At 41.5% G+C, this 25,140-nt stretch overlaps 1 protein-coding gene across 2 annotated transcripts in view; it reads left to right on the forward strand.

The window, feature by feature from the left end:
• The window catches only part of LOC146768827 (uncharacterized), a 38,388-nt gene that overhangs the window by 7,916 nt on the left and 5,332 nt on the right, over positions 1-25,140 (forward strand). Inside the window, exon 2 of one of the 2 annotated variants that reach the window (XM_085586061.1) lies at positions 3,630-24,889. The gene's annotated coding sequence lies outside the window, so the exon portion shown is untranslated. Of the gene's footprint in view, positions 1-805; positions 24,890-25,140 lie in introns of those variants that run through there. The other variant, XM_085586058.1, reaches the window with a different exon arrangement.

Here is a 25,140-nt window from a genome sequence, read left to right on the forward strand (position 1 = left end):
ACTGAACTTTCCACTCCTGCAGGTTGTTTGAAACAGGATAAATGATGTCCCAAACATTAATGTTGGCATGTTTCTGTTTTTAGCTTCTGCTTCTTTTGTCTGTCCAACTGGACATTTTACAAGAGTCTCCATTGTCTTTAAACTCTTTTGCCTCTGGTTATTAACCTTTAGGCTAAAGATGCCTCTTTGGATAAATATAAAGCTATTTTACACGTGGAGTATGTATCAGTCCATGCCTCCTCCTTCTGAGGCTTAGGCTTAGACAGAGGTGTCATTTATATGGGATGAATCCATCTGGCAGTTGTTAATGTTGACTTGACCGTTTCTTGCTTTTTTAATTTTTTTTTTTTATTGCACAAAAAGTAATTGTGCAGCATTTATTTGTCTTACAGGAGATTATTTTTAAGAATATTTATGATACCACTCCTAGGTCTAATCTGTCAAATTTAGACCTGAACATAAGACTAAACATTTATAACGTAAGCTCTAGATAGGAAATTCTGAGTTATTAATAAAAACTCAAAGATAAAACACTGCTTTTAGCCTGCCTTCTAATGTCAATATGTTTTCCAACAACCCTTATGGCTCTGGTAATGGAAAATGGTCTTTCTGTTCTCAAGCCTGCCTTAAGGCCTTAAATTCAGACTAAGTTGATGTGGCTAAAAGTCATCACTATTTGACTGCTCTGTGATCAGCCACAAAATTTAGAGCTGCAGAGGCCAAGTGTTTGGTTGTCTGTCATGACTGGCATCTCTGAACAGCCATTCCAGAGCAGGAGCTGTGGGTGCTGAATACAAGAGCTCCCTCAGCTCCAGAGTCACCACTCATGCCCATACAGCTGCCTGCCAGTCTCTGGGACACATATCAATATTTTACAGTGCTTGTGGGACATCTGGCTGCCTAATTTGGGGTTAGGCAGAACCAGAAGATCACACAGGAGGTATGGAAGAGCCACAAACAGCACATGATAAACAGTTTGGGAAGGACAAACTTCTTATGGGTCACCTGAAATAGTGCAAAAAATGGCCAAAGTATTCTATAAAGCTTTGAAAATTATTTCTTAGGAGGTCTTGTGGAAAATCACAGACTTATTTTATGGATTTTTTAAAATGGATTATGGGATAAAGTAAAATCCTTTAGTGTCTCCCATTGCACTAGAAAAAAAGAGAAGGACCTGTCAAGAGTTACTCTCTATTTTCTCTATTCCCATTATTATTGGTCATAAACAAATTTTAAAAACCTGTATGTTGATAGAATGGGCAGGAGCAGATTTTGAGCATCATTATTGGAAACTTTTTCCTTGAATGCACCTCTAACAAAAAAAGAGAAAATGATCAAGTGGTATAAAAGTTTTCAAAATGTGAAAAATATGCAAGTTAGTAGATGAAATGTAGAAGAATGTTTTCATGCTTTGAAGATCAGGAATTTCTCTTTGACAGAAGAATAAATAATGCTTTTATATTTTCTTCAACTTGTTTCAGTATTAGATTTAGAAAAATATGCTTAGAAAAACTATAATGTTAGAAAAGTGATGCTTGAGGTGTTTAATTGTATTTCACCCTGGAATGCTCTTTTTGTGTATAGGAGATCTGAACAGAAATTCTTTCATTAAATTACTCCTGGAATCCAAAATGCAGCCTGCTGAGTAAAAAGACCCTTCTGGCATGTATAGAACTTCTGAAGATCCTTATTCATGCAGTTTGGGCACATTTAGACCTTTCCTCTGAACACAGTGAACAAATAAGTAACATTGTCAGTGAGGAGAAGTGAAATACTTAAAATGAATTGTGTGGAGCTACTACAGTTACTTCTTAACCAGATCTGTGGGAACTCTGAAGCAGTTTTCACCAAGGGAGAGAAAAAGGGAAAAACTTGTAGTATTTGGCATCACTTTAAAAATGAAACTTGATTTTCTTCTTCATTGCCATTGAATCCCTTTCATACTCTGTCAATTAACAAGATCTTTGTGGTAAAAAGGAAAAATCCAATCAAGGAAGAAAGGAGGGTGATCTTTTTCCAAAATGTTTCAGGTGATTTTGACACCGATGAGGGCTGGTGAAGAACCAAACTCTATTACTGGATTGATGGGCTGGACTATAACAACCACTAATTGGAAAAAACTGGCTTACTTTTCAGATCTCCAAGAATATTTATCTTAGAAATACAACCTGTTACATTGCTTTGAGTAAGCATTGATGTAGAATGGCCAGAAGAGCTGGGAAACAAAGCCACAAGACAGGACAACCATGTCTTTTTTCCCAGAGAGGATATCACAGCTCAGTCACAAAATCAAGGCCAATGTCAAAAAATAACTCAGTTCAACAAAAAAATCCTCAGCACCATGTTTCTTATCCAGAAACAGGGTCCAAGGCGTTGGAAGAATTAACCCCTTCCTTGACTGTTTCTCTACCTCTGGACTCTCTGGCGTTGGTTCCTGTTAACTTCCACATAGCTGAGTTGTTGTCAGTTTGAGTTTTCTAAAGGGAGATCAGGGACTGCACCTTTCTGCTGTCCTAACTTGGTGTCTTAAGAGTAGAATTGGGCTGACCTCTGCTTCTGTACAAGGCCAGGCTGGGGAAGATGCTAGAATTTCCTCCCATTTTCCCTGGAGTAGATAAAACTCCTGTTCTTACAGGGGCAACAAAAGATCAAGCAATTTCAGGGCTTGCCTTCTGCTCTCTGGCCTGCAGCGAGTGCCCTTCATGGTTCATCTGGCAGTGATGGTTTATGCTCTTCTTCACAACAGGTACCCCCACCAGTGGCAAAGGTGTTTGTGAGCTCTGTGTGCATGCATTGCCTTCTTGAAATAAATAAAAGTTTGTTTTCTTCAGCTTGCAGATCATTTGCTAGCAAGAAAAGCCTGGTGAAGGTTCTGCCCATTGAAGTAGGAAGTCTGATTTCTCTTAGCAGAAATAGCTGGAAGTGTGCATCTCTTTTTAACAGAGGGAGGGAGAGAAGAATATTTTTCTTTCAGAAATTTTTGAACCGGAGTTTTAATTTTTCCTAATGGAGAAACACATTGCTTCTCTGCTGGCAACTGTGATATTCTCCACAACAATTTAGTAAAACAAAATGAATCTGTGACTGGGACAGGGCAGCTGGGAGTGTTGGTTCTGCTTCTGAGAGCACACCCCACGAAGGCTCTGCCATTCTCTTCCAGACGTGGGTACCCCACAGGGGAGAGGAGGGCGTGGGCTGGGCTGCAGCTCTCATGCTGCCTCCTTGCTCCTCTGAGGGGTGAAGAAAAGGCTCAGCTGGCAGCTTGCTAAGCTCAGGAGCAATGGACTAAGTGCTTCTGTATTTAATAAAGAGCAGAAGTCAATTATAGCACCACGCAGCAGTGAGGTTAATTGGGGCAGGAGGTTCAGTGGCAGGGCTTTGCCAGCTCTCCCCTTTGTTCAGCACAGCTCTACACCCAGCTGTTTGTACAGTTATATATTGAATATCCTGAATGTAGAACATGCTGTGGGAGAAAACTACCTCCAGCTTGAGGCTTAAAAGCAAACTCCCATTTGAATAATTCAGATACAAAAGACCTCCTAATTTTCATTTGGGATGCATTTTTGTTTCTTTCCATGATGGTGTAACACACAGGAATGTGAGGGAGCTCTTTGTTCTCTCCCTCTCAGGTGCTGTACATTGGCACAATGCAGAACCACCTTGGCTCTCTGTGCTGACATTAAGAAAACCAAGCTTTGTCTGCAGGCTGAGTGTGAGGAGTGTTGTCTGCCAAGAGCCATCAGAGTCAAGTCATGAGGGCAGAAAAGTGAAGTTTTAAGGTGGGTTATTGGTTTTTCTGACTGAATTAGTTATAACTCTAACTGGCAAGGAAATCAGAGGAGCACAATAAATATCCCAGGCTTATAATGATCAATACTGCAAAGTGAAAAAGCAAGTCCTAAAGCTGGGAGATGGGAGCACTCAAGTCTTTCAGCCTTGCTCCTTACAGGAAGACACTGATATCTCTATGTCACTATGAACCTCCTTTGGAAAGATATGAATCCTTATTAATATCAACATTGCCTTGTCAGGTGCTGCAGAAACCTAGCAGAAAAAGTTGTCTGCTTTCTCAGGTAATGTTGGGTAATAGAATCAGAGGCAGCTGTCAGAGGCAGTCAGGAGTTAAAGAAACACAAAGGAAAAGACTATATATTTACAGGAAAAATTGTGATCTCAGCACACTGGGAATTTTTGAATCATTGACTTTCATAGCTGGTGATGAAAAAGATGATTTTTCACTGCTAGGTTGCAAAAGCTCATTGACTGCAGAGGAGATAACTGTTAATGACCAGGTGCAGTAGTTACAGAGAGCTCCTGAAAGCCCACTGAAAGTGCTACTTGTTTTGTTTATTGCTTATTTACTTATGTAATGACAGCAGACAATTTCAGAGGTCTTAGACACAGTCACACATCGCACATTAGGCCAATAAAGAAAACCAGCTGAGAGTTTGTGTGCACTTACTGGCTGTGGTGGGAGGTTGTGTCAAACCAAAAGATGTTTGACCTTTGCAGTGTGAATCTGAGGCTCCACCAGCCTGTGCTCCCACTGGTTGCTTGCAGAAGTCACCATTAACCAGACAGAAACCCAGAGTGTAATTTATTATTGCAGTAAATCCATGTGGTCCATTTGTAGCCAAGCACATGCCCACACTTGGAAGAGGCAGCCAGGGCAGCTGCAAGGTGCCAGGCTTGAACTTTAGGGTACAGTGAGAAGACATTTGTGTGCCAGACAAGGAATTTATTTTGGTTGCTGGGTTGGGTTTCACATCTTTTGTCTGTGTCACACTGTTATTATTGGCCTCAGCCTCAGCCACCCTCACTATAAAGCGACCTGGAGGCACAGGCAGTTCTTGGTGACAAGACCTCTCAAGTTTTTAGAAATCACCTCTGAATGAGGCAAAGCTGTTCTTTGTCTCTGTAGGTTGTGAAGGAATCTCACTAACAAACTCCAGTGTGGGTACCAGCAATGAACATGCACATTTATATGCTTGGTTTGATGATTTCCACATTAGATCTTGCCTGTGGGCTCAGAAAAGCCTTGGTGAGCAGCCTGAGTGAGGAGAGCTGGACAAAGTCATCTACCCACAGGTGCTGGGCTCTCTCACAGGGAAAACTTGAGACATTGACTCTCCAGCTTGTTATGAAGGTGGAAGTCAGGAAGGAAAATCCACCTGAGTGTCTTGTGATGACTTTTGTCATGGGCAAAATGTATTTCTTGTTGCTTTTTAGTTTTTCCTGTTATAGTCTTAAACTGTTATTGAGGTTTTAAAAACACAGAACTTGCTGGGGGATGGTGACTTATACAAAGGGGAGAAATTGTCACATTCAAAGGACACAGTCTGGGTACTCTCCAGAATCCCAGCCAGGTCTTAAACACTTCCAAGGATGGAGCACCCATAACTTCTGTGGACAACATGTGCTAGTGCCTCACCACCCTCACAGTAAAGAATTTCTTCCTAATATGTGATCTGAATTTTCTCTTTCAGTTTCCAGACAGCCCTTAGCAGAAATGATGAAGAGTGGCACGGGGAGCCTGTGCACATCCTGTGTGCCCCTGCAGCCCTTTCTCCTTGAAGCTGTCAAGCTGAGGCTTGGCTGGTTTTGTGCTGCTCCACTGCTCTTTGCTGAAGGGTGGCCTCCTCCCATGAGCCATCACTCACTGGTAAACGATAAGGGGAGGCCGCTGAGGCTTCACTAACTGCGTTCATTACAAACGTTGTAATTGTAAAGATTTGCTATAATTCAGTTAGCTGCCCTAAAACCCTTGGCAAGCCACATTATTGAAATGATTATTGTTACAAGATTGTTGTAAATTGAAGTCAATCATCCAGACGTGAAATTGTCTTTTTTATATCTGTGTGGCTGGGAACAGTCTTCCCCCTTTTATGTCTTTAAATTAAAATCTCCTGGTTTTGTACCTCTAATACCTTATTGGACAATGGGATCCCTTCCCAAAAAATGCAATTAAATCTACTCATCTCCTCAACAGAAGCACCCTGAGTCCTTCTAGTCTGACAGCTCACAGTTACTCCCAGCAGGTTTTTTGGTGCTACAGGAAAACAGCTGTCAAGGATCATACAGGTACAGCTGATATTCTTCTCCAGTTCAGCTGCATTGAACCAGAGCTTCTCCATGTGTGCCCTGTGGGAATGGCTGCAAACTGGACAATGGAAAACGTACGTGGGCATTTCCACACACATGCCAAGTGAACACATCACAGAAGAGTAATTAAAAATATTCAAAGTTTCAGTGGATCTGCAGGTTATAAATGGATGAGCTGCTGTGAACACATCACAGAGGAGTAGTTAATAAATATTCCAAGTTTGTGTGGGTCTACTGGCTATAAATTGATCAGCCCTGTGCAAGATGGCTTGCTAATTATTTTCAGAAGAGGATGCCCAGGTTTGAAGTGGTGAGGAAGCACTAGACCACCTGTTGAACCTCTGAAAATCTTGATTCCTTCCTGGTGCTCAGGCCTGGTGTTGTTGCAGTCTAAGGAAATATGTAATCCTTGCTGCTGCTGCTCCCTCTGTGTCCTTCTATTGCTTGAAATGTTCTGACTGTCAAGAAGGGAATCTTCTGCATATTCAGGATATGTCACCTCTCATGGACAAAGGCAAATGGATGGCTGAGTATTATTCTGGCAATTACAAATGCCAGTACAAGGATGGGAGTTGCTGTGCCTCCTAAAGAGATAATAATGTCAATAATATGTAATATAGCCAATAGTTTGAACTTTTTCTGAGGACTAGGTCAGTAGCTGTGACAGGCTTCGTATGAGTATTCCATGGAAAGGGTTTTTCTTTCTTGACCAGAGGTGCAGATGTGGCAGGTAAAATATAGTCCAGAACAGTTGTTGGCAGTAGGTAATTTGGTATTTATGAGTCTTCCCTGAGGTGAGTTTCCATCTCAGCCTAAGAGAAAAGCTGTGTCTATACTCTGGTTGAGCTGTGCCCTTCATTGGAGCAGGGAAGTGGGAAGGAAATAGGACTTTATATCAGTGGCTACACCTTTAGGTTGCATGACCAGTTTCCTGTACAAACAAGAACAGGTGTCTTTAGTCCTGGATTTGTAACACAAAACAAACAAACAAAAACAAACAAAAACAAACAAAAACAAACAAAAACAAACAAACAAACAAACAAATCAGAAAGAATCAGTCCTTTTGTCTCTTGTGAACCCCTTGTCTAGTGATAGCTCCTGGTGCTCCTGTGGAAACTGTGAGAAAAGGCACTTCAGTTATTCCTTGCACAACCCTTAAAATTATTCATCTGATAAGTGAAAGTTCTTGTTGTTTTGGAGCTGAAAACACAGATCCTGGCAACTGTGAAGAAAACGCAGTGTGGGAAAAGGGGCCAACCATTACTGTATTCTGCTTGCAGAAGCAGAGGGATGTTCTTGCTGTTCCCTGGCCTCTCTGGTAGCAAAAATGCCTCAGAGTCTTCTTTTCTCTCTGTCCTGTGCAGAGAAACCATGAAGGCTGGGGTGGGAAAACTCCAGTGCTTCTGCTGTGGGCATATGTGGTTTGATGGCTCCTCTTCTCTCTCCACGTAGAAGACCTCTAGGTGGAGTGGAACAAAGGAAATAGGCTTTGAACATTTCTCTTCCCTGTGGAGCAAAGGGAAAATATTTTGGGGGACTGAAAGCACAGATTGCTCATGAAACCTCTTTCCATACACCATCAGATAAGTGGTTGTGGCATACATCCCATGGACTGGTTTGGCTATTTTAATTTTTCTTTATTTCCCTGGCTGACCACGTGGCATGCTGTGCTGGGTTAGGAGCACACAACATACCAACCTGAATTGTTTAACTTTGACTCTTCCCTGCTCTCAGGGTCACTCAGAAAATCTTGTTGGTGTGTGACTGTCATGGGTCCTTCGTACCACTCCAGCCTTCATGAGCCTCCCTCTAGCACTGCCTGCCATGCCTCTCCTACCTCACACAGGAAAAGCAGGTGGCTCAGTTGTAGGAGCAATGAAAGCTATTGAAAGGAAATTCACTGGAAAATAAATTATCTTCTACCTAAATAGAAGATTTGTCATAACTTAAGGCAGAAAATACCAGGTCAGGTTTATGGAAGGTACTCCTACCTAGAACCCAGGAGCTACTTGTGGAATTTTAATCATATGAGCCCACACCACAATAACTGCATTTTTCATTTATTCCCCCGTTTATGTATTCAGCTGAAACTAAAGCTATTATTGTACCAGTGATCAAATACCTTCTGTCCAACCCACTCCCTCTCACAGGAGATGGAAACAGCAAAAGAAGAATCTGGGGTAGAGTTGAAAATGAAAAGTTGTTGATTTCAAAGACAGTTAAAATTCTGATCAAATTGAGAGCTTAATGAATTACTGAGGTGAATATAAGGTTCTACTCTTGTTGTGTTTTCTTTTTTTTTTACTCCTTCTGAATCAAAATGTTTCAGAGGCATTTAAATAAAATGGAATTGATAGAATTAGTACAAGCCCATGAAAAGTGATTAAATTACTAAATATGGCCACTGCTACAGCTACATAATGGAAGCCTTCAGTTTTTATCAATTCTATGTTTGAAAATCTGGATTCAACACCCAAACTAATAAGTCAAAACATTGATGTAAGATACAAAGGACAACAGCATTGTCACTCTGTATATCAGGGCACCAATTCAGTGCTTAATTGGTACAAGAACTGTAATAATATGGCTCATGTTTAATTAATAAGAGTCCTAACTAGTTATGAAACTTTTAAGAGCTCTTGATGCTGTGAAACTGTTGTTGTTTACATCCAGTGTGCTGCAAAGCTTTTCCTCTCTGACATCTCACTCTGATAGGGCAGCTTCACTGGATACACGCAGCATATCACAAAAGCACCATTTTATTTGAAGGACATTTACCATGCATCTCATTAAAAAGACTGGAATTCATCTTGGGGTTTTCTTTCCCCTAAGAGGACCAGGGAAAAATGTGGCACACCTGGGCAGTTAAAATTAAGTGGTCAAAATACTTGGTGATGTCTTGATTAGCTCTCACTGTCCTCCTTGCTGACTCCTATAGGCACTCACAGACTGTCTTGAGAAAGGGCTCTCTTGGTATTTTATAGATTATCCAGGCAGAATTTTTTCTATATTAAAGGAACACTGTTCATTTTAATATTCCAGCCATATGCCAGAATTTACAATCCTTCCCATTTAAAGCAGTTCATCCAAATTTGATCCCAGTCCCATGCAATAAAAAAATATAATTAAAGGTGAATGTAAAAATTATTGAACAAATATAATAAAAGGGCAATTAAAGTGTTCAGATATAAAAATGCAAGAAACTAAGGCAAGCCCTAAGCTCTTAAATTATTCTTGAAGCAAATATACTTAATCATGTAGAGTCCATTCTTTTTTTTTGCCTTTTGCCCAGACCTGCATGAAATACTGTTAAATCAGGAATACATTCTAGTTATTTTTCCCTAATACCTACTAAGTTTCATGGGAAGGATAACTTGCTATTAATATAGACTTATCTTCTTTTCTTTCCTTAGAATGAGCATATTCATGGTACCAGTGCACTCTGTGACAAGAACATCTTGTTTAACATTTCTTCATGGATTTTTTTTTCCAGTCAATATGTCTAATCTCTTTTTGTAAAGCTCATGTAAGTTTTAGCCACTCTCAGCATCCCATAAAAAAGTACTCCAAAGCTTAATTCTGTGAACTCCCAGCTCTGGTTTCCACTATGAACCTGCTATCTGCAAGTTTCACTTAGTGCCCTTGCTGGTGTTAGAGGACACAGTGGCATTCTCTTTTCTTTTCTTCTTCCTGCCTATTCACAAAAAATGTTTGCAAAAGAGCCATTAAGTCAATTTGAGGACCCTGCAGGAGATAGCCCTTCACCATAAGATTAATGGGAATAGTGTTCTAGGGGAAATGCCCAATTATCTGTAGGGCTAATCCTACAGCAGGTATTATATGGTGATCAGGAGACTTCAGAGGAGTGGGAGTTGGGCACCTGGTTCTTGGAAAAGAGTGAACTCAAACTGCAAAGGCACTGAAAAGAGGAGTGAAGAGAAGCCCTCTATAATGTTAGTGAAGTTTGAGGCCATACTGATCATAAAGTAGTTTAGCAATTAATTTGACAAATCAAAATATCTGTTTTCAATAGTTCATGAACTTTAAAATACCACATGCATTATGTTGTGAGTCTTGAGAGCAACTTTAATTCAGGGTACATTTTTCTTTACACCAGATTGCTAATGTGAAATGCAGTGTCATTGGCAGGTGTGTTGTGAATCTTCTGAGTCTTGTGGCTGTGAACAAAGGTGGAGTGGGCTGTTGATGGTGATTAATGAACATATTGACCCTATTTTTTCAGTGAGCTAAAGTGAGAATTTGTTTTTAATCCTTCATAAAAACAAAACCAAGCAGAATCTAAGGCAGGCAACGAATAACCAGACACTTTGTGTGCATGAGATACAGCAAATAGAATAAAAGCTATTTGTGGATTTAGTGGTGCTTGTTGTTTAACACATACACATTCTCTAATGGCACTTGCTGCTGCTCCTAAGTTAATGCATTTGCCTGGTTTGGTTCTCTGGCTCGTGGCTTTGCTTTGTGGGAACATTCAAAAGCTTGTTGAGTGAAGCTGAAGATGGGCTAGAAGTTTTGAAGCCAAATTAAACATCTCCTAAAGCCTAAAGTCACTTGAGAATTTCATTCTGTCCCACTGTACAGGTGCTTAATAGTTTAAAGCCCTTTGGGAGGTTTGTGACAGTCAGTGGTTACATCCAGGATAGAAATCTCTGCTGTGTCTTCATGGTGAGGACCACGAGGAAGATTGTGCTCAGCTGCAGTGGTTCCTGGGATCTATAGATATTATTTCTGCTGTGATCCCTCAGAGCCAGAGCCATGGGGTCAGTTTTGCCCTGCAAGAAAAAGGGCAGGGGTGGTACAAGGTGCTGGCTGGAGGCTGCCAGGGGTGGGGAGGGCTGCAGAGCTGTCCATGTCCCAGGCCCTGAAACAGCTCCTGGTGGCCCCACCACCGACCAGTGCTGGTGACTGCTTTTCTGAGCTGTGCTTCAGTCAGCTCTGGGGCCTTCCTGGATAACAACCTTGGATAAACAGGAATTTCCCTCCTGTCATTTGTTCAAGAAGGGACCACTGTTGAGGGAAGAGCAGGTCCCTCCTTTTGATTTTTCTCTGTAATGCCCATGTTAAAGATGGGTGACAAATGCTGATTTTGGAGGAAAGCTCTGGCTAAAATGCTGGCCCCACTGAAGTCAGTGGCATAATTCCCACAGACTTTAGAGGTGCCAGAATCTCGTGTTTTATGCTTCTATTCTGAGCCTCTTCATCCCAAAGAGGATGTTTGCTCAACCAAAAAATGAGATATAGGTATGAGTCTGATGGGGGGAAAAACCCCACAATGTTAAGAAAAATTTCAGTGTCTTGGGAGTGCCTGGAGATGTGAGGGATGGGTCTTCTCTCAGGAGCAGGGCCAGCTGGCTTCCAGACACAGGCTATTGGGACAACTCTGCTGATAGTGTGATGACAGATGCAGAGAAATAGCAAAGATAAATGTCCCAAAGCCTGGAATATTAGAAAATGCAATAAAACCCTCAACTTTCTCCTGTCAGAAGTCAAAGTGACACAATTTAGGAGGAAATATGCTGGCATCCTGTCCCTCTGCTCCTTCTCCCTTTCCTGACTCCCAACCTCCCTTTTTTATCTTTGCTTTTTCCATCTGGCTCATCTAGTTGAAATTTGAACTGAGTCTGAATTCAAGTTCCTTTCAGGATTTTGTGGGATTTTTTGCATGGTAATCTGTGTCTGACATCACTGCAAGGTTGTGAAATCACTAAACCATGGTTTCTCCTTGTTGCCACAACGAAAACATGTATTATAACAGTGCCCTATTACCCTTTTTGTAGTTACAGTACAACTCCCACTTATGGTCTCCATGACTTGGGAAAGAATTACGCATTGGCTGAATATCTTAGCAGATATAAGAGCAAACCATATTTGGGAGTTTGTGGGGAGGGAAGCATCATATTAAACCAAACAGGACTAACAACTAAAAAATGCACTGTGCTTGCAAATTTTAATAAGCTCTTAATAGAGATGGACTTGAATCAAAACCTTGACTTCAATACAGCATGAAGTATGGTGGGAGCTGGGAGTCCAGATCCATATCAGACATCATGTCAACATAACTCTCTGTAAAAGATTGAACCAAACCCAAAAATCTCAAGGTCCATCAGTTAAGAGGCTAGTCAGACATAGAGACCAAAATAGTGTAAACTACATGAAAAAAGACTCCTTTGTTTAGAAGCATGTACAGACAAAGACAGTCAAGAAAATGAATGTATTGCAGAGGTGTTTTATTGCCTTTTCAGATGATTTCTGTGGAGTGTATTTTATGAGCTTTGGCCACATTTTCACATTACTGATGAATAAAGCTCTCATTGTTCAAGGGGTGTCACCTGGTGACTCATGAATTTCTTTAAATGCTGCTTAAAAAACCTCTCATGTGAAATTGAGAGTGCTGCTCTGTATGTACCTATGGGCCTACAGAAAAATGAGCCACTTCTGAGCCTGATCAGTTCCTGGACTGGAGACTCAGACAATTTGAGATTGATAGACACAGGGAACAAGTGAAAATACAGCATCATCTCTGCTCCCCATGGAAAATAAATATCCTTGATTTTGTATCACAAGTGCTGATTCTGTATTTCCAACCCAGGACTTTATTCTGGAAGAATGAATTGAATTTAAAGCGAGTCTAAGTTATTTTTAAATGAATGTCTGCCTTCTCCCTCCTTGAGTCAATGCCAGTGCAGACATGCCTTGCACAGAGCTAACAGATAGCAGGGAGGTCAAAAGGATGCTTAGCTGGGCAAACAGCTAAGCTAATTTTCTAGGTCAATCTGAATGAAGCAAGTCTTTCAAACCAATCTTCTCCAGAAGCCTCACAGGTGTGCTCAGGTTCTGTGTGTGCTGTGTGTGCAGCCCATCCAGAACTCTTCTGTTGAGGGAAACCCCTTCCCAGCCAGGTGAGTGTCAATAGTTATTTATATATAGTGGAGTTATTTTCAGAAAGTTGATCCTAATACAGAATCATATCAAAGCACTTATAAACCAACTGTGGCTTTACTGGCATTATTTTGATATTTCCATTGTACCATTGAACCTATGTATTGGCAAAACCATTAAAACAGCCCAAACAGTCTTAGTCTTCTCCAGAGTGTTTGTTCATCTTGGAGATCAGATTTTGCTGTATCTAACCAAAACTGTGCCTAGTGCACCTGTGGCAAAATTACCTGTATGGAAGCCCTGGGATATCTCTATTTTTCTTCCTCTATCTTAATGTTTCATCATCTAATATTGCATGAGCATTTTAGAAATAGAGTATATAATCCTCTGGTTAAAACTAGTTAAAGCAAGAGGAGTAGAGATCCATGTCAATATCTACAAAAAGTGGTTGGTAAAGACATGTTCATAAAATGTTTTCAGCTCTTAAGGAATACCTTAACACTCAATATCAACAGCTGAGAAATGCACCCTGCCTGGGGAAGCAAAGAATGGGCTGCTTTGGGAAAATCCAAATGCATGTGTGTAATTGAGATCTTGAGAATGGGGTTTATTCCTATTTATACATGAGAATTCTAGGGGACAAATTACAGTGGCTACTATGACAGACTGTTACTAGTGAGAAGGCCTTTTACTCCCATCTCTGAGAGACCTTGCTGCATTTCCAATTTGCATTGTACACATTTGCTGCTGTAGGGCTGCACTCTGGCAGATGGTTACTGCATGCCTGGAAGCACAAGTGAGGAACTGGAAAGGAGAATTTATCCTATCACAGAGACAAAAAAAAATAAAAATGCATCCTCTCTGGCAGTTCTCCTGCTTGGAGAACTTGGCATTGAAGATATTTTCCCTTTTCTGCAAAATACTGAAATATTAGGAGGAAAAAATGAGGGTGGGCAATCTCATTGTAACCCCTCTTTGCCTTAGAAACAGGGAGTCAGGAGACACATCTAAGTGGCTCCCCTGGAAGAGGGATAAGGTGGTGGGTACACTGACCATAAAGGCCTAAATAGCTGATTAAAATGTAGGTGCAGACATTCAGGATTAACAGATTTTCAGAGGTGCTGAGAACTCATAAAAGCTTTTGAAGCCATTGTGAGACTGCAGTACCTTTGGAAGTTCAGCATTATAAAACTGAGCCATGCCTTAATATACAGAACAAAAAATATGCAAAAATTCCCACTACATAACATGAAGTATTGAGCAATTTTAAATGCAACATACTAAAAAAAGATGAAAATGAACACAGTGCACAGTAACTTAATTTACAATTCTTAGTGAACATATTGATATTTTTGTTCTAAACACTGCAACTCTAATTAGGACACCAAACTATAAGCAATTTACATCCAAATCAATGCATTGACCAGACAGCGAATCTCCAAATTACTTAACAACTCAAAGTTAGTGTATTTTTCCATGTAACCTTTCATACTATTAGGAGCAAACAGAGCTCTAGTTACTCATGTGTATGCAGCAAATAACCAGTCAATAGCTAAATATCCCTATAGGTCTGCCTTTTGCTCTATTACAACATCTGATTGATAATCCTGCAAAGCCTTTTTTGTTTAAAAGGGCAACTTGTTACTAGTTCCAAGAATTCCCTTTTTAAGGTGTGAAAATTGAGTGTTCTCTTAAAATTTAACTTTCCCCCTGTTGTGTACACTAGAGGCAGCTGAAATGAAATTTTAACCATTTTATTTCAAAGAAATCACAGGCAGCATCAGGTAGCAGTGACCTTCCATGGCTGAAGATATGAGCTACTTTTTTCATTAATGTAACTCTTGGCCCCAAATGCTGGAATGGAAACAACAGACTTCAAATCATTCTACAGAGAGTATAGGGGATTACACAGTGGTAACATGGGGAAATCAAAGCAAACTAATTCTTTATGCTGCTAAAATCCAGCTGCAGTTCAGCTACAGATTTCATTGTTCTGCCTAATGGGATTAAGGCACACAACAAAGGGCTCTGTTCTCCTGTATTGCTGCCTTATTCCTTTAAGTGCTGCCCAATTTCAGAGCCAGGAAGATTCATGAAGGAGTGCAAATACCAAATGACAAATATTTTCTGGTTTTTGATGATTGACTCTGAAGAAGCTTGACTTGGACACTTTGCTAACAAGGTGAAATCATCTACTCTGGAAGTCAGTGCTCTGGGAGCTTGCAGATGAGTCCTTGCTTGGCAGCATTCTCCTTTTAAGTTCCAGTTTGTGGCTTTTTTTTTCACTCTCCTTTCTTTAGGGCTCTGTGTGACCTCATTCAACCACAAAAACAATTCTGCTTTTTATTTACTAGCCAAGGAAATACTGGTGCTGTGCTTCAAGAAGGGATGATTGTGTACAGCCAGAGCCAGCAGCTCCCTGGAAGCAGAGAACCACAGGGGTCTCCTCTGGGGTCTATGAAGTCTCAGTAGCCAGGGCCCATCTCATCACCACCTGCAAGGCAGCAGAGGAGGTCATGAGATCACAGGTTCAACCAAGTTTCCAGATCATCATGCAAGGCCATGGTGATAGGGCAGGGTTGAGGTCAAACCAGGAGGTCAATCCACAGGTCAGATCCAGTGAATGTCAGGCAGGTCCACAAAAACAGACGAAGGCCAAAGTCAACATGGAAAGAGTTCCTGGAGCAGGGCTGACAGGCAAAGACGTATTCAAGGCTACAGATTACAGCTTTTATGAATCATAGATTTTAAAGATACAAAGAAACAGCCAATACTGCTTGAAAAGTTAATGTTGTATTTCTTCCACATTGGTGTATCCAGCTTTCTCCATGGCATTGTTTGCGAGGCCTGGGTGAAGCTTTGCTGTGCTAGTCACAATGACAGCATGGGCCAAAGAGATGCTCTTGCCCCAGAGACCTCAGGTAGGGGCCAGTGATTTTATCTGCAGTTTCATGGGGCAGGTACAAGGCTACCAGTTCTCTGATTTCCCTGGGAAGCTCAGCAGTGTATGTTACTGCCAGAGACAGAAAATTGTACTATCCAATTTAGCTGGGACATGTACAATCTCTTCAATGAAGAGACTGAGTCTATTAGATTCGTCTGTAGTTTTGTTCCAGCCACTCAATTGTAAGGGGGTTAAGCTGGAGACAAACAGTGATTCAATTTTATGACCAGACTGAAAACACAAATAAATCTGCTGCTCCTGTGTGCTAACTGTCCTGTGTGCCCAAGGGCAGGATGCTTTAATTGGGTGTAATAGCTTATGTATGTGCACATCAAACACTCCTTTTAAACCATGAACAAGTGCTATTGAAATAATTACTGTATGAACATCACCATCTTTCTATATGAAAATCTGGAACATATGGCAAGATCAACAGATTCCTATAGCCACCACCCAGATAACATTATTAAAAAAAAAAAACAAAAACGAAAAGCCATTTTATTTTTGGCATATTGGCTGAGAACACTTGGGAGGCTGAACTGGAGACTGCTGTCATATTTGTCATCCTGCTGATTGCCTAATGTAAAACACAGAAGGCCAGTGAAGTGTGAGAAAAGCAAGACATTGTAGAGGACCAAAGCCTGAGCACTGGGAATAGGAAATTACAAGTGGTGACCTACAGTAAATATGCAACAAAAGTGCAGAAACCCAGCTTCTTGCTGCCAGAGCACAGGCTGTTGACTGGAACAAAGCTTCAGATTTCTCTGAGCTATTAGGAATTTGCAGTGCTGTGGATGCCATGTCCTAGAAGTCCTGGAGGAAGAATATGGGCACTGCGGCTGCCAGCTGATTCATGAGCAGCAGCTGCAAAGAAAATGCCTCTTCCTGCCCTCCCAGATGGAGAAAAACTGTCATGAAAGGGCACCTAAAAGGGAGGGTTGGACTTCAGCCTTCAAGCAGACCCCAGATGGGAAAAAAACTCCTCAAAGTTCCTGATTATCCTGTTCAAAGGAAAGGTCGATTGTCCTCCCTGTGAGAATTTTTCATGGTAATGTAAGGCACAGGGGAGAAAGACTCTGCTCTCCTAGACCAGGAGCTGGTGCCTGCATCTGCTGGTTTCAAATGGCTGTGAGATAAGGCTTTTCTGAGAGAGAAAGTTTCCTCCTATTCCAAAGGTGGGGAGAGGACTAGGAAGAGGAGCTGCAAGGAGGAGCTGAAGATGGAGAATCCCAGGTGAATTAATGTCCTTGAAAAAGCAGAGCAGGTGCTTAAGCTGAAGGCTTATTTATTTATTTATTTTAATGGACATTCTAGAATAAGATCATTCTTGATAAGTTTTGATATTTCTTAATATCACTTAGAAGTGCTTTCTGACAAATGAACTACAGGGAAATGCCTTTTTTGCTATGGAAACACCATGGTGATTTACATCAGCTTAAGGAGTTCTGCTTCTGCAAGTTCTTTGCAGCAATAAGGTAATTTTCCTGGTTATTTTTTTCTGAATAGGGAATACTCCTGGTCCATAACATGGTCCTTCAGAAGTTGCCCTCCCTTTCCAGGATTTCTGTGTAGTCTGCTGAATATTCAATGGCAGCATACAGGAAGCTGAGACAGAGGTGGGACAGGTGACTTCAGTTTTGAAATGTGACTGGATTTTGTGTATTCAATTCAATTTCAGTTGCAAACAAAATTAAGAAGAGTTATGAAGAGGGTCTTAATTTCTCTTTCTCAGGAGAGCCATGTGAGTAAGAGGAAGGAGTATGTGTGTCTGTGTGAGAGAGAACATAGTAACTGTTATGGTAAGTGACGGGTGAAAGAGATTTATTCATTGTTAATTTGCCTTTCCTCTGTTTCATTGCCCATATAACATGCAGTTTAAAAATATACATGAGCTAATTAGGAGACATTTTCTGGAAGGGAGTCACAGCTGCATGATGTGAAATTTCTGCAATCAGTGAAAAAATGTAAGGGGCTTGTTTACACAGTTCAGACATCCAACTTCAGCTATACTGCCACGAATGGCTGAACTTGTGATATTCCTTTCTTCCTTCATAGTTAAGTATTTCTCGAAGAACTTGTAATGCTTCCTGTAATACTACTCATTAGGCTGCTCTTGAAGTGTGGTTTGTGTACACAAAAGCTTGACCATTTTTTTTCTGACAGTAGCTGTTGTTTGAATAAAACATGTTTTTACACATCCTCTGCAAAATTTTTTTCTTGTCTTTAATATTTTCTCCCAGGGATATTGCCAGTGTAATTTCTAGAGCTCCTTTAGGTTTCCACAGGTTTTCACACCCTTAGATGAGGAATGATTTGTTTTCCACTGCCTCAAATCTGTCATTATTTTTGATGCATGCTTCATTCCTACCTTACAATACTTAAATCATCAAGAATATTTTAAGGAGTTCTCTAGTTGTTTATCTCTACGTTATTAATTATCAGCAATTTATCACCGTATGGTACCTTCTTCCCACTTCTAGATGTGTAAAAGCCACAAATAACTAGTATTATTTTAAGTGTACAATAAAGTCATATTACAATGACAAACAGAATCATAGAACTGTTTATGGCATGTATTCATTATTGCATTATATATAATGTTAGTTTGTGCAATAAGGTATATTATGCAGCTGACTTTTTTGTGCAGCAACTGGGACTTGTAATCTAACAAAACCAGAAAAACAGCTTCAGTGAACTGTATGAAAACCATACTTTCTATCTAATTTTTCATTTCTGATGGCTGAATTTGTGAAATTGAGATCCTGCCACAAATGTCTTCATTATGAATGGTGACCTTTTTCAAGATACCACATCCTGTGTGGTTAAATGGCTTATGCATTTATTAGCACCTTTAGATTCAGAGCCTGCCCACTTGGTGCTAGCAGAGGAATATTTTGCCTTCTCTGATGTCAGTGTGTGCTATAAAACATTCCAGAAAATTCCAGAAAACCTGTGAACAAAATGTATCATAGGCTTAAGACTCATGAACCTTAAATGGTTTGGAAAGCCTTCAGATAACGTTTGAGAAGAGCGGGTTTACACCTTACAAATATTGACTAGTTAAAGGACAAGGCTCAGCAAATAAGACTTGATAGAGTCAATTGAACACTTCTTATTATCTGTAGATTAAGTGCTGCTTCCCACTTTAAAGGGTTTTATTTTGCACCTAATGTCTTCTTCAAGAAGGTTCCTGAGACTGTGTGGGATACTGGAGAGGAATTTCATTGCAGCAGGGAGATGATAATTTTTAGGCTGCCACAGGAAGCCTTGTTCTGGTGGGACAGAGATTAGGAACAAATGATACAATAAACCTCCACAAACAGATCAGAAGCTGGTCTGGAAATCTGAAGGGCCACACTGAATTTCTTTACTTAAATTCCAAAGTTTACAGGAAGTAATTATAGTCTGAAGATGGAGATTTCATAAAGCTAGAGCAAAACTAAACTCTGAAACAGATATATCTGAAGAATTGTGTGAGTTCTTAAAGCTATTTAAGAAACAGAAGGTGGATCTTAATATCCATATTTAAGGATTAATCATCTGCAGCTGGTGTGGAACATTCACAAGTGAGACTAAAAGTAAGTCTTCAGGACTTCTGGTGAGATGACACTGCAGTGACAGCCCTGAGGTTTCCTGCTCTTTGGGGCCTCTGTAGATGGCACAGCCATACCAGCAGGACAGTCCTGTGTGTGTTGTGTAGAGGGTTCTGCCTTTTCTAGGACATTATGTGCTACTGATCTTTCCTGGATAGTTTTCACTGAGATGGTTTCCAAGATAGTAGCTCCTTTTTCTTTTGCCTAACAAGAGAAGCCAAAAGGTAATTGGTGTTTAGTAAATACAAATAGCACAACACAATTTAGCTGACTGTCAAAAATGCCCCCAACAAGAACAAAGCAGCAAACAAAACTCAGTAGACCAATGATTCCACAAAATATAAATATAGGCAGGGAAATATGTGCTAATACCACTGTGGTCATAAGAAAGCACAGGAGAATAGCATCTATAATATTCCTCAAGCCTGGCCTAGTCACTAGATCTACCTGATTTACACCATCTGAGTGCACAGCCCATGGCATATAACTATAGCTGCTGCTGCTATTTTTGTGAGTGAAGATGAAATTCAGTTCAAGGTAATCAGGAAAAACTTGTAAATGTCAGTAAAAAAAAAAAAAAAAGAATTAGTAGAAATCAATGTAAATTTAGAAATAATGGAACTATTCTGCAAATAATATCTTCTTCATCTCTTTCCATTACCTTTTTACTGTGATGAAATCAGCTCTGTAAATTCTGCTTTGGTTTATCTTTTTGAAGACCATTTGGTTATTTTATACTCTGCACATGTACTCTGAAGAACATATGTACATGGACACTTTCATCATTCTTGGTGTTATTGTATGTGGAGTGTGTGTATAAAGGATACAAATATATTTTAGCTTGGATGGGAGTACAGTTTGCTGGCTAAAAAACTGGGTGAATGACTGGGCCAGAGTGGTGATGCAGGAAATTAAATCCACTTGGTGGCCAGTCACCAGTGGGGTTCTCCAGGTCTCAGTATTGGGGCCAGTTCTGCTTAATGTATTTTTCAGCAATCTGGAAAAGGTGCACCCTCAGTCAGTTTGCAGATGACACAAAGCTGGGCAGAACTGCTGATGATCTTCTCAGGGCAGGAAGGTTCTGCTGGGGGATCTGGGCAGGCTGGATTGATGGGCTGAGGCTGAGGAACATGAGCCAGAGATGCCCAGGTGGCCAAGGAGGCCAATGTCACCTGGCCGAGGCCAATGTCACCTGGCCTGTATCTGCAATAGTGTGCCCAGCAGGGCCAGGGCTCATGTGAACTAATGTCCTGTACTGGGCACTGGTGAGGCCACACCTCAAACCCTGTGTCCATTTCTGGGCCCCTCACTGCAAGAAGGACATTGAAGGGTTGGAGCGTGTCCAGAGAAGGGCAATGGAGCTGGGAAGGGTCTGGAGCACAAGTCCTGTGAGGAGCAGCTGATGGAGCTGGGAGTGTTTAGCCTGGAGAAAAGGAGATTCAGGGGTGACCTTACTGCTCTCCACAGCCACCTGAAAGGAAGTTGTAGCCAGTTGGGGGTCACTCTCTTCTCCCAGGTAACAAGTGATAGGGCAAGAGAAAATGGCCTGAAGTTGTATCAGGGGAGGTTTATATTGGACATTAGGAAACACTTTTTCCACCAGAAAGGTTATAAATGTTGGGACAGGCTGCCCAGGGAAGTGGTGGAGCCAACTTCCTGGAGCTATTTAAAATATGTATAGGTATGGACCAAGTCCTACAATGGTGGACTTGGCAGTCCTGGGTAATGGCTGGACTTGGCTACCTTAAAGTTCATTTCCATCCTAAATGATTCTGTAGTTCTGAGATTTTTTACTTGTGACATTGCAGCATATTCTTCACTGGAAAAGAAAAGGTGACTGTAATGCCCCTAAGATCTGCTCTTTGTAAATGCAGGTATGTGCTTGTAACTAAATAAGACTCAGACCTGACTCACAGTGGATTTGCTCATGCCCAATAAAGGTTGAGTTAATTCTGTCTCCCCTCTTAGCCCACCTCTTTTTAAAAGCTTTTGGGAACTTTGTGTCAGTGAGATCCATCCAGTTCTGTTGTGGTGACTATGAAACAAGGAATCTAAAATTCACTGGGGACAGAGGGAGCAGACACACAAGCAGCATACATGGTTACACAAGGTTAAAAATGAGATTGAAAATAATTTGCTGCTACAACAGTGTGTGACTTCTCAGCATCCCAGATCCATGTTCTACACAATGGTGAGATCCTAGAGAAAGACAAGAATGAGATCCAAAAGGAGTTATAAAACCTCTCTGAAGTACTCATGAGATAAAGCAAAAATTATCTAATGCCTGGAGAGCTTCTCTCTTCCTCCCCCTTCACATATTGTTTTGATTTTGCAGCAGTTTTGAGAAAAATGAGTTTTTAACAAATCAAGTTATTTGAAAAAAAAAACAAAAACCAGCTAACATTGCAGGAGCATAGTTCATACAGGCAGCAGGCTCTAAAACTCAAGTTAATAAATTTCCAAGTAGAGTTTTGTTGAAGAATCCCAGTCATCTGATATGTAGGTGTGTAGAATATGATAGTTTGTTGGCTTTCCCTGCTCACAAACCATGTGTTTTAAGTAGAAAAAAAAATAACTATTTATTCCTGGATGACTTTTGACAGTTGATCTGACAATAGAGTACTCTGATGACTTTGTGCCAACCACATTTTGGTGACAAGATACGCTGTATATGATAGGAAAATACAATTTACTGTGTTACTTGCACATGGTGTTGGTAAAAAAACCTTGCAGAAATCTCACCCTTTAATTGCACTTAGTGTCAGGGCAGGAGAGTAGCCCACAGTGGGCTTGCTAGGTTTCTTTTATGGAACATTCCCATTCCTCTTCTGTTTTGGTTTCCATGGTTCCAGAGGAATACTCTCTTAGTGTATTGTGCTGTGGGAAGCACTTTGACCTTGATCATGTGAACTAATGTCTTTGGTTGTTGCAGTTATAAACTTTAAATGAAGCTTTTGCACCTTGGTCAGAGATCTAATATCTAGCATGGGTTGGATTGTGGCTGTTGGATTGACAAAAAGTAATTAAACTGTTTTTAATAGGCATCCTGCAATTCCATTTGGGTAGTTACAAAATGAATGGCCAATTTGGTAACAGCTAATTTTTCAGCATAATGTGCCATAGAATTGTAAATACTTTGGTTGGACCCTGCAGAAAAGGATGAGAATTATAGGTCAAAGTGTAAGTTCTGAGGCTGATTCTGCTGCTCATCTGCTTCCTAGATAAAGATGTGACAGCCATTAGACACTGTCCACCTCTTTTTTTCATAGAAATATAAAATTGTTTGGGTTGGAAGGGACCCTAAAGACCATTCAGTTCCAACCCCATGCCATTGGGCAGGGACACATTCCACTAGTCCAGGTTGCTCAGAGCCCCATCCAGCCTGGCCATGATGGGGCATCCAGTGATGGGGCATCCACATTTCCCTGAAAAACCTGTGCCAGTGACTCACCACCCTCACAGTAAAGTTTCTTCCATATACCATGTAAATTTATCCTCTTCCAGTTTGAACCCATTACTCCTTGCCCTATCACTACAGCTCTTGTTTGCTTTTATCTCTGATGATGTCCTGCAGTTGTTGCTCATCTTCAACTGCAGATTCAGGGAAGGACTGCTGTTCCTCTTTGACATGTCCAGGGCTCCCATGTGGTCTGGACAGACAGAGAATCAGATTTTCTTTCCAGAATTTAGTAGCCACATAGCATATCTGTAAATGTTGATGTTTGTGGCTTCTTTTGCCAGATACAAATTGCAGTGAGTGTTGTTAAAGGAAGAATGTTTAGCTCTGAAGTGATAGAGCTGTGACAAAATTTCTGCACAGGCTGCCTGCAGATCCTGGAAGGCATTGTGACACCCACTATATTTGTTTTAATTGCCATGCTCTACTTAAATATATATGGAAGACCAGCTGGGAATGACTCTTGCAGCTCTTGAAGCAAGACTCTGTAAGGGCAGGGTTAGCAATGCCTATGGTAACGTAGCCTGTCCAGGAGCTGGTCCCTCTTCTCTCTTAGTTCACTTCAGGTTTTCAGTTTCCCATGGAATTTAATAGGCTGAGTTTCTTAGAATTTTTAAGATCTAAACTTAAAATTATTTATGTTATTACAATAGTTCACTGACTTGATGTGGCTGCTATGGCTTTATGCAAAGGGCAGGGTGATCTCATTTATACCTCTTTTAAAGTGATCAGCAATCCTTGATCTGTTCTACACTTAGAATATGAATATTTAGGAACAGCTGAACAGAGACACAAATAAGGATTCTGAATAAGGATGCAGAACAAACTGAGCATCCACTATGTCTTTCAGCTGAGCAGTCTGCAGATAATTCAAGCCTTTACAGAATGTCTTCTGCCTTGAATTAAGTGATTGCAAGGGGTCTTGATGTACTTCCCAAGTCCTGCTGGCCCCACTATTCCTGATATGAGCCCAAAGTGTCCAAAAGCCAATGGCATCCTGACTCATATCAGGAACAGTGGCTCTTGTTCAGCTGTTGACCACTACTCCCAGGTCTTGTTCAACCAAGCAGCTTTCCAGCCACTCTGCCCCAAGCCTGGCATTTTGCCTAAAGTTGCTGTGACCCAAGTGTAGGACCTGGCACTTGGTTTTACTAATCTCATACCTTTAGCCTTAAACCATCAATCCAGCCTATCCAGATCCCCCTGCAGAACCTTTCTGAAGCAGACCAAAATTCCTGACAGCTTGGTGTCATCTGCAAAATGACAGATGACCCTGACCCCCTTTTCCAGATTCTTGATACAGATATCAAACAGATATCAAACAGTATGAGAGCTGGGGAAGCCCACCCATGACTGGCTGCCACCTGGCTGTGACTCCACTCCCCATCTCTGGGCCCAGCCCCACAGCCAGCGCTGCACCCAAACAGTGCCAGGTCCAAGCCATGAGCAGCCACTTTCTCCAGGAGAATGCTGTGGGAAATAGCATCAAAGGCTTTACTAAACTCCTGGGGAACAAGAGCCAGAGCCTCTCCCTCATGAACTAAGTGGGTCATCTTGTCATGGGAGGTCGTGTCTGTCAAACACATTAAGTACCTCAGCCTCTTCCTCTCCTTTGTCACTGTGTTATCCCCCCTGAAATCCAGTAAAGGCTGGAGATTGTCCTGAGGCCTCCTTTAATTCATAATGTAATTATATAAACATTTTTAATTGTCTTTTACAGCAGTGGATAAATTAACTTCCAGTCGGGCTCTGGCCCTTCTGATTTTCCCTCTGCACAACCCCATGAAGGCTGTGCCTTGCTCCGGAGCGGCTGCCCCCTCTCCAAAGGCCATGAGCTCCCCGGTTCCATGAGAGCTCCAGGAGCGCTCCAGCCGAGCTGAGCCGGCCCGGCAGGTGCGGCCATGGAGCCCCGGTGTCTGTGACATCGGGACACGGCCCCGGGCACGGCCGGGCGGGGCGGGCGCTGCAGGGCGGCCCCGGGCAGCGGTGAGGGCGGCGGGAGGGCCGGGCCGGGCCAGCGGGGCCGGGCAGAGGCTGCAGGGCTGTGCGGATGCTGCAGGGCTGTGCAGGGGCTGCAGGGCTGTGCAGGGGCTGCAGGGCTGTGCAGGGGCTACAGGGCTGTGCAGATTCTGCAGGGCTGTGCA

Source organism: Lonchura striata, chromosome 1, assembly GCF_050655825.1.
Source record: "Lonchura striata isolate lonStrDom1 chromosome 1, ASM5065582v1, whole genome shotgun sequence".
NCBI classification, from domain to species: domain Eukaryota; kingdom Metazoa; phylum Chordata; class Aves; order Passeriformes; family Estrildidae; genus Lonchura; species Lonchura striata.